This window comes from Entelurus aequoreus, linkage group LG08 (assembly GCF_033978785.1).
Source record: "Entelurus aequoreus isolate RoL-2023_Sb linkage group LG08, RoL_Eaeq_v1.1, whole genome shotgun sequence".
Lineage (NCBI taxonomy): Eukaryota > Metazoa > Chordata > Actinopteri > Syngnathiformes > Syngnathidae > Entelurus > Entelurus aequoreus.
In genome coordinates this window covers 25,099,209-25,108,868 of record NC_084738.1, presented here as the reverse complement: position 1 = coordinate 25,108,868, position 9,660 = coordinate 25,099,209, and positions in this window count along the sequence as shown.

The following is a 9,660-nucleotide window of genomic DNA, read 5'->3' as shown; positions in this document are numbered from 1 at the left end:
GGCAAAAAAAGTCATTATCGGACATCTCTAATTCGAATTTTATGAGTTTTAACTGCATAATATAATGACTGAGAGAAAATCAGGAAAACACGTAACTTTTCTCTGACTACAACTGAACATTCACCTACTGAAAATGCAAATTTTCTAATAATGTTTATACTGTAAACCTTGAGTTGTTAAAGTTTAAGTGCACCTCTCTCCTCAAGTGTGCTTGTGAGTGTATATGAGTGGATGTGTGATTGTATGAAGGCTTTGCGTGAGCAAAGTATGACTGTTAAATGGGATTTTAACTGTAAAATTCAATAAAAATATTTGCAAAAAATAAAAATAAAAAAATGCAAACTTTTGACCACAAACTTACTCGCTTCTCGGTGACATTCATTTAGCGGCAGATTTGAACAGGGGCTGCCCGCCTCCGAGCCAGTCAGAATCTGTTTCTCATCATGCTCATCTAAATGAGAAGGCATTCATTTCAATTGAACAAATAACATGATAGACTGTGTTAGTTAGTAGGCTACTTGTTGTTGTTTTCAGATGACGTGCTCGCGTTACTGCTGCTGGGATGAGATCGGAGCAGTTAAAAAAAAACACGACTTTCTTTCATAATTGTTGCATGCTGTGTGTTCAAATGTTTCAGCATGTTACTATTTTGTCCTCCTCTTGATGAAATAGCAACCTTTTACTTTTTACAAGTAGTGCTGTTGCAATCTTTTCTTGTAAAATGTTAGTGTTTGTTGCACCGCCTGATGCCTCCCTGGTATTTTGTGGGGTCTCCTTTTTTGGAGTCAAAGTGTAACAAATTCCTCATTTGCAGTATTTGGTCCCAGGCCTGGCCATGGTAAATGACTTTTCCACAAAGTAGGAAAGATGTCATTCATGTCCTGATTGACATTTATGACACACATGTCCCTGGTTGCTAATCAGGATGCCTTTTCTGTCAGCCCTATTCCTCTGGACAGTACTTAGAAGCGCAATGTGGCGACGGATGACTGTATTGTATTGGTTTTCAAAATGAAACCTATCAAAATGGCCCCCACATCCTTTCATTTTGTCTGGTGTGGCCCTCAATGGAAAAAGTCTGGCCATCCCTGCTTTATGCACATGAATGATACCTTCATGCTGGACACACCATTATAGGTAAAAATATTGAATAATTAGCATGACAGTATTTAGTAAATAATTATTCCAGTACCAGTATTCTATTTTATTGCCGTAATTATCTAATATTTATATATTTTATTTCAATTGTATTCTGTATTAGATTTTTTTTTAATCTTGTAGAATTGACTGAATTTTTTTTTACAATTAATCATTTTATATTTTTGTTTATGTAATTTTGCACACAGAATACTGAGCAACACATATCAACAGATTATGACATATTACCTTTCTGAACAGGGGAACATTTTCTGTAATTTTCTATCAAGGAGAATATTTGGTCCAACTTGTATTCCTTATATTGCACAGTCCTTCCCCTTGTGGCCAGTCAATATATGCATTAGTGATGATGAATAAAAATCGATTCACATACGAATCACGATTCTTATTATTTACTGATTCAAATGTTTCAAAATGTAAAAATATCTATTAAAAATAATAATGCATTTATTTATTCAGGAAGCGATATCAATTTAAAAAAAAGAAGTCATTTTTAAGCGATGTCCTCGCTTATTTGCTGTAATCTTTTTTGGAAAGGTTTTATTATAGTTATACCTAGTAATATATTGTGAGGATCGGTTTGAATCGAGAAACAATTCTGAATCAAATCATAACCGCAAGTATTGTGATCGACTCGTGAGTTGCTATAAGAGTCTCATCCTCTTGGTTGCTTTGTTGGGTCTGCTCCTGTCTCTGGCCATGCTCCCCCCACCCCAGCAGACGACGGCGTGGAACACCGCAGATGCCACCACAGTGTATATGTTTTTTTGTTGTTGTTGTTGTTTTACTTTTGTAGCTGTATGTAGAAATGGCTGGTTGCATCAGCTCTGCTCTTTTAACACGCGAAGTCCCAGAGAAGGGTCAATTGACATTTTTACCTAGAAAACACACAAGAGGGTCATTTGACCCCTAGTCCCCCCTGTGGACACTCCTTTTGTTATGAAAATGTGGCTGTTAGTGGCACACGGCAGGGGGCCACTTGAGCCTGTGTGGGGGAGGGGACCTTACAGCTCAAGCTTTAGTTCTGAGGTAGGTTGTGTGTGTTTTTGCAAGGATCAACAGAATGAAGGGATCAACACTCTGACATTTATTGTTAAAAAAAATACAAAACAAAACATATTTACAAAGAATGAAAAAGCAACTGTTTTCCCAGTTTTGGTGTGGAGGGTTGTTGCAGAAGCAATTGTTATTTTTGTGTGCCAAAAATAGTTTAAAAAAAAAAATTTACAAAGAAAAAAGCATATTTACAAAGAATGAAAAACCATGTCCATGTAAACGTGACTGACATACATTTGAGCAGTCACTCACAATCCTGGCACTGCCATTGCTCCTTTCGGCATTTCCCACATGTATAATTTTTCTGTCTACCTAGACAAACTGCCCCTAACAGCCTCATTACCATAACAAAATGAGTGATTAGTGTATTCGGGAAAAGCGTCGGGCCAAATGACCCCTCTCTGGGTCTTCTAGGTAGACAGAAAAATGCTGGGACTTCTAGTGTTAATGTCTTTAATGTCCTTTGTGTTTTTTGATGTTTGATGTATCCCTCTTACTCACATGTTTATGTGTGCTATGACTATGAGGTTTTTTTCCCCTTGGCCTCAGTCTGGGGCCAGGCTTATACTGAATACCCCCCCGCCCCCCGGGCCCCACCCCAGTGGGTTACCTGTTTCTCACCTTTTTTGTAAGGGGCGCCGCATGTTGGCAGACCTGTCAGCGATCCTGTTCTGTCTCCCTGTAATGTTTGTCTGCTCTTGAATGGGATTGTCCTGAAAATCTTAATGTCCCCTCGAGGATTAATAAAGTAGTTCTGATTCTGAGTCTGATCCCTAATGTGCATTCCAATAATACAATAATAAAAATGAGACTGTATGTTTCCTAGCAGTACGTGTAATAAAAGAAACGTGTTTTTAGTTGCTGTGAAAAATGACCAAAACAAACAAAGGTGCATTCTGGGTAATGTAGGATTGGTGTTGTTTACTTCTCCTGCCTCAGTTTCACTATTTTAGCTAATCAGTCCTCGGGTTGAGGTAAGATCTGATAAGCACGGTCATGGCCCGTTCCCATGACGATGCTTTCTCTGGCGTCCCGTCTGCGGTCGGCTGCAGCCATTAGACGTCCTCTGGCCGCTCTCTGATGGTTATTTGCCGGCCTCGCCTCCTCCATTCATGTATGCATTGATGTCAAGCAACCAGTAGCTTGTTCAGGAAGCTCTTGTGCATGGAAAGGTTACGAAAACAAAACGGTACACTGGTATCTTGTGACCACCCCTCGCCCCACTACCCAAATTAGTCTGACTTGCGTTTGCAGATAAGACTTCCACAGAAGGCCTGCTGTGTGCACCTGAGCAATACACCAACAAATATTAATACAGTCTGTGCCTCACATTGTCCAAAGTGAAGGTATCTCAACTTATACAATACAATTGTACCATAGATTAGTATGAAGTAGAATATTGTACTAATCTATCTACAGTATATAAAAATGTGGCTACTGCATGTCACATCTTTATTGGCTTTATTTTTCTGACTGTACCAGCAATACTGCCGCAACTTATTTCAGCAAACAATAAAAACACAGACAAATTAATGATAATAAAGTGTTTTAATAATAAATTACAAACGTTTGTAATATACAGTACACTAACATGGGTGTCAAACTCGTTTTCATTGAGGGCCACATCGCAGTAATGGTTGCCCTGAGAGGGCCACTTGTAACAGTGAATACCGTATTTTCCGGACTATAAGGCGCACTTAAAATCCTTTTCTTTCCTCAAAACTCGACAGTGCGCCTTATAACCCGGTGCGCCTAATGTAAGGAATAAGTTTGGTTGAGTTTACCCACCTCAAAGCAATTTTAGTTGGTACATGGTGTATTGATAAGTGTGACCGGTAGATGGCAGTCAAACATAAGAGATAAGTGTAGGCTGCACAATGATGGCAATATGTCTCAAATAAACAACACCAACATTTTAATAGCTGGCCACAATGGTGTCCCAAAATGTCCGCTACAATCCGTGACGTCACGCGCAGACGTCATCATACCGAGACGTTTTCAGCAGGATATTTATATTTACTAATCTAACCCGGCCGTATTGGCATGTGTTGCAATGTTAAGATTTCATCATTGATATATAAACTATCAGACTGCGTGGTCGGTAGTAGTGGGTTTCAGTAGGCCTTTAAATGTTCCATTAAAAATATAGAACATAACACACGGCACTCAAAAATCTATCAAAATGTTTTGGTACGACTTTGGTAAGGTATGAAGCCGCACTGCTAAATATGAATATATGAATTTGCCTCTGCATTATATTAGTATATATACTTTTACGTACAGTGTAAAAAAAAATCTAAAAGTTATGGAAGAAATTCAGGTAACTGCGTTTTTTACTGTAAAATCTTCCCCTTTTTTTTTTTTTTTTTTTTTTTTTTTTACAATATGTTAAATAGAAAAACAGTACCCATTGGTTTTTTTATGGTAAAATACTGGCAGCTTGGTCGCCAGAATTTTACGTAAAAAGAAACTGCGATATCGTTTTTACATTTACAGCAATAGATAAAAAAACAACTGTAGATTTTACTGTAAAAACAGTGGTAGTTTTTTTCAATTTACAGTGATATGGTGTAAAAACCATCTTAAATTTGACCGCAAAATCTATTTTTCATAGCGTACGACAGCTATGACGTTGCCGTGCGGCGGTGCACATTTCCACGTCAACATCAATCAATCAAGCAATCAAAGTTATATAATCACAAATGTCTCAAAGCACAACGATATCCTCGGATCTGATCCCACATCAAGGCAAGAACTAACTAGAACCAATGGGAACATCAAGAAACCTTGGAAGGGGTGCCGGTGCCACGGATGCCGAGTGGATATGGTTAATATTGTGAGATTGCAGTCCATAATGAGGCCAGCAGGGGACCCTCTTGCATGTAGACCCGTCAGCAGCGCAGAGACGTTCTCAACTGATGCACAAATGAGTGGTCCGCCCCAAGTCTCGATTTGGAACAGCTCGCGCCTCAACTGTGGTCTCCTGATAACCTCTCCACACAGGAGAAGGGGGCAGATCAGAAATGAAAGACGGCAGATCAACTGGTCTAAAAAGGGGGTCTATTTAAAGGCCTACTGAAAGCCACTACTACCGACCACGCAGTCTGATAGTTTATATATCAATGATGAAATCTTAACATTGCAACACATGCCAATACGGCCGGGTTAACTTATAAAGTGACATTTAAAACTTCCCGGGAAATATCCGGCTGAAACATCGCGGTATGATGACGTATGCGCGTGACGAAGTCCGAGTAACGGAAGTTATGGTACCCCGTAGAATCCTATACAAAAAGCTCGGTTTTCATTTCATAATTCCACAGTATTCTGGACATCTTTTGCAATTTTTTTAATGAACAATGAAGGCTGCAAAGAAGACAGTTGTAGGTGGGATCAGTGTATTAGCAGCGGACTACAGCAACACAACCACGAGGACTTTGTTGGAGCGCTAGCCGCGCTAGCCGCCGACCTCACCTTGACTTCCTACGTCTCCGGGCCGCCAAACGCATCGGGTGAAGTCCTTCGTCCTTCTGCCGATCGCTGGAACGCAGGTGAGCACGGGTGTTGATGAGCAAATGAGGGCTGGCTGGCGTAGGTGGAGAGCTAATGTTTTTAGCATAGCTCTGTGCAGTCCGGTTGCTAAGTTAGCTTCAATGGCGTCGTTAGCACAGCATTGTTAACCTTCGCCAGCCTGGAAAGCATTAACCGTGTATTTACATGTCCACGGTTTAATAGTATTGTTGATTTTATATCTATCCTTCCAGTCAGGGGTTTATTTATTTTGTTTCTATATGCAGTTAAAGCAAGATGCTATCACGTTAGCTCATAGCTAAAGCATTTCGCCGATGTATTGTCGTGGAGATAAAAGGCACTGAATGTCCATTTCGCGTTCTCGACTCATTTTCAAGAGGATATAGTATCCAAGGTGGTTTAAAATACAAATCTGTGATCTACAATAGAAAAAGGAGAGTGTGGAATCCAATGAGCCAGCTTGTACCTAAGTTACGGTCAGAGCGAAAAAAGATACGTCCATCGCTGCCTCTCAAGTCATTCACTGTAACGTTCCTCATCTACGAATCTTTCATCCTCGCTCAAATTAATGGGGTAATCATCACTTTCTCGGTCCGAATCTCTCTCGCTCCATTGTAAACAACGGGGAATTGTGAGGAATCCTAGCTCCTGTGACGTCACGCTACTTCCGGTACAGGCAAGGCTTTTTTTTATCAGCGAGCAAAAGTTGCGAACTTTATCGTCGATTTTCTCTACTAAATCCTTTCAGCAAAAATATGGCAATATCGCGAAATAATCAAGTATGACACATAAAATGGATCTGCTATTCCCGTTTAAATAAAAAAAAAATCATTTCAGTAGGCCTTTAAAGGCTAGAGTATACAAATGAGTTTTAAGATGGGACTTAAATGCTTCTACTGAGGTAGCATCTCTAACAGGGCATTGTACTGGAGCCCGAATAGAAAATGCTCTAAAGCCCGCAGACTTTTTTTGGGCTCTGGGATTAACTAATAAACCGGAGATTTTAGAATGCAGATATCTGGCCAGGTCATATGGTACAATACAATCAACAAGATGGGATGGAGCTAGACCGTTTAGTATTTTATACGTAAGTAGTAAAACCTTAAATAGGCATAATATGATCAAACTTTCTTGTTCTTGTCAAAAGTCTAGCAGCCGCAATTCGTACCAACTGTAATCTTTTAATGCTAGACATAGGGAGGCCCGAAAATAATACGTTACAGTAATCGAGACGAGACGTAACGAACGCATGAATAATGATCTCAACGTCGCTGGTGGACAAAACGGAACAAATGTTAGCGATATTATAGAGATGAAAGAAGGCCATTTTAGTAACACTCTTAATGTGTGACTCAAACGAGAGAGTTGGGTCGAAGATAATACCCAGATTATTTACAGAGTCGCTTTGTGTAATTGTTTGTTTGTCAAATTTTAGGGTGGTATTATTAAATAGGTGTCGATGTCTAGCAGGACCGATAATCAGCATTTCCGTTTTCTTAGCGTTAAAGATGCAAAAAGAACAAATATTTAGGATCGTTTTTATTGAGGCGGATGAGATTGGAGTAGTAATTAGTTTTAGCCATTGGCGTTGTTAGGCCTACTTTAGGGGGGCTCAAGCCCCCCTAAAATATTGTTAAGCCCCCCTAAATAATTTGGTGTTATATATATATATATATATATATATATATATATATATATATATATATATATATATATATATATATATATATATATATATATATATATATATATACATTTTTTATTTTATTTTATTTAAAAAAAAAAAATACATAGTCATATTCGACATATTCATTATAAGGTGGCCCGAATATGAGTTTAAATTAAATAAATAATCATATAACCTGTCATTATTCACTCAGTTTCCCCTTACTTCATAGCGTAAGGTAGAGAGCCCCTTTAGTGCGTCTGTATCGATATCCAATCCATTCCACATGTTCATATAGAAAATGCCAACATCACACAAAATCCAGTCCGTATTTTCTCTGCGACCTTGCTTGCGCTCCTTGCACTTGTAATATAGAAAATGCCCACATCACTCAAAATCCAGTCCACATTTTCTCTGCGACCTTGCTTGCGGAGTTGCGGTCCTGCAGGTGTACGAAGCACATTAGCACACAGCACTGCAGATTGCAGAACAAGAACGTGAACGGATGCAAAATGGACATAAGAAACTTTTTCAAGAAAGTAAGTATTCATCACTGCTTGTAGTAAAATGTATTAGCTCCACTTTACACCAGGTCTGTGTTAGACAAAAAGTTACATTCCCGCTCTAAAACAATGCTGCTACTTAGATAGCTAGTTAGCCTGAAATGCATCATGAAGGTCCTGGTTATTTTTAAAGTTAAATGTGCACTCTTTTTTTACCATTTGCTATCTTTGAGGTTACTTCCTTCTGGGGCATCAGCTGTGTTTCTCACTTTACACATGGAGGAGAACAGGAGCTGAGCTCATTCACGTATGACTATCATCAGTAGATAATAATAATAATCACTCCACAACCCCTATTGACCTGTAGGAGTCAGGGCAGAAGAGCACAGAAAGTGAGAGGGGAGAGGCCTCTACTGGAAAGGTGAGTAGGAGAATAATGATACATATAAATAAATATTACATTTTTTATTTTATTTAAATGGCTTATTGATAAGCCATTTGTTTTATTTATTTCTGGGTGGATCATGTTGACTATTGGTCCTCCTAATTGTCAATCATTCTGGTGATGTTACGTAAGGACATATATATGTATACATATATATATATATATATATATATATATATATATATATATATATATATATATATATATATATATATATATATATATATATATATATATATATATATATATATATATATATATATATATATATATATTGTGGCAAATGCAAGAAACGCAGCGTTGTTTCTTTGAGGTCTTTATTGCAAGACTGCCAACATGAGAATACACAATAAAACACAATATGCACTTTTATAGTGTGCCCAAGAAAACACATAAAACCACACCCATTCTGCTGAGTGTGAGCATGGTCCTAGTGCCCGCCACAATATATATATTATTTATGTATATTGTATTAGTAATCTATTTTACATTTGACTCCAAATCTCAAAGTGCTACAGAATTACAACCATTGGTGTTGTTAGGCCTATTTAGTCAACATGATCCACAACATCCTCTAGTACAGTGGTCCCCAACCACCGGGCCGCGGACCGGTACGATTGGTACCGGGCTGATTTTTTAAAAATTAAATCAACATAAAAAACACAATATATACATTATACATCAATATAGATCAATACAGTCTGCAGGGATACAGGCCGTAAGCACACATGATTGTATTTTTGTAAATGTGTCCGTGGGACACATTTTCAAGCGTTGACCGGTCCGCAGCTACAAAAAGGTTGGGGACCACTGCTCTAGTATACCTTTAAGTCTTTCATATATATATATATATATATATATATATATATATATATATATATATATATATATATATATATATATATAGACACCATCTTTGTAGTCATTTTTCTCCTGCGTGGACTTCCGTCTTCCTTTACAATGAGTGAAGCTGCACGAAACCTTGTGTCTGCAATTGTAAATAATTTAGTTTTTAAGTTTTGTGTTTCTTGTAGAATCTATATAAAGTAATATACATTAGCCTATTGTTAAAATAATGAAAAAAACATAATTAAATATATTTGTTTTATTGTATTGTTACATTAATAGCTGTTGTATTATTATAGGATGGCTTGTTAAACATTTCATAGGATTTTCACAGGGAGGAAAAACCAAGACATTTAATATAAAATGTAAAATGAATAAGCTTCAGCATCTGAGTCACAACAGAGTGATAGACCGATTTGCCACCCTTAAAAACAGACGGCATTCTTTGATACTTC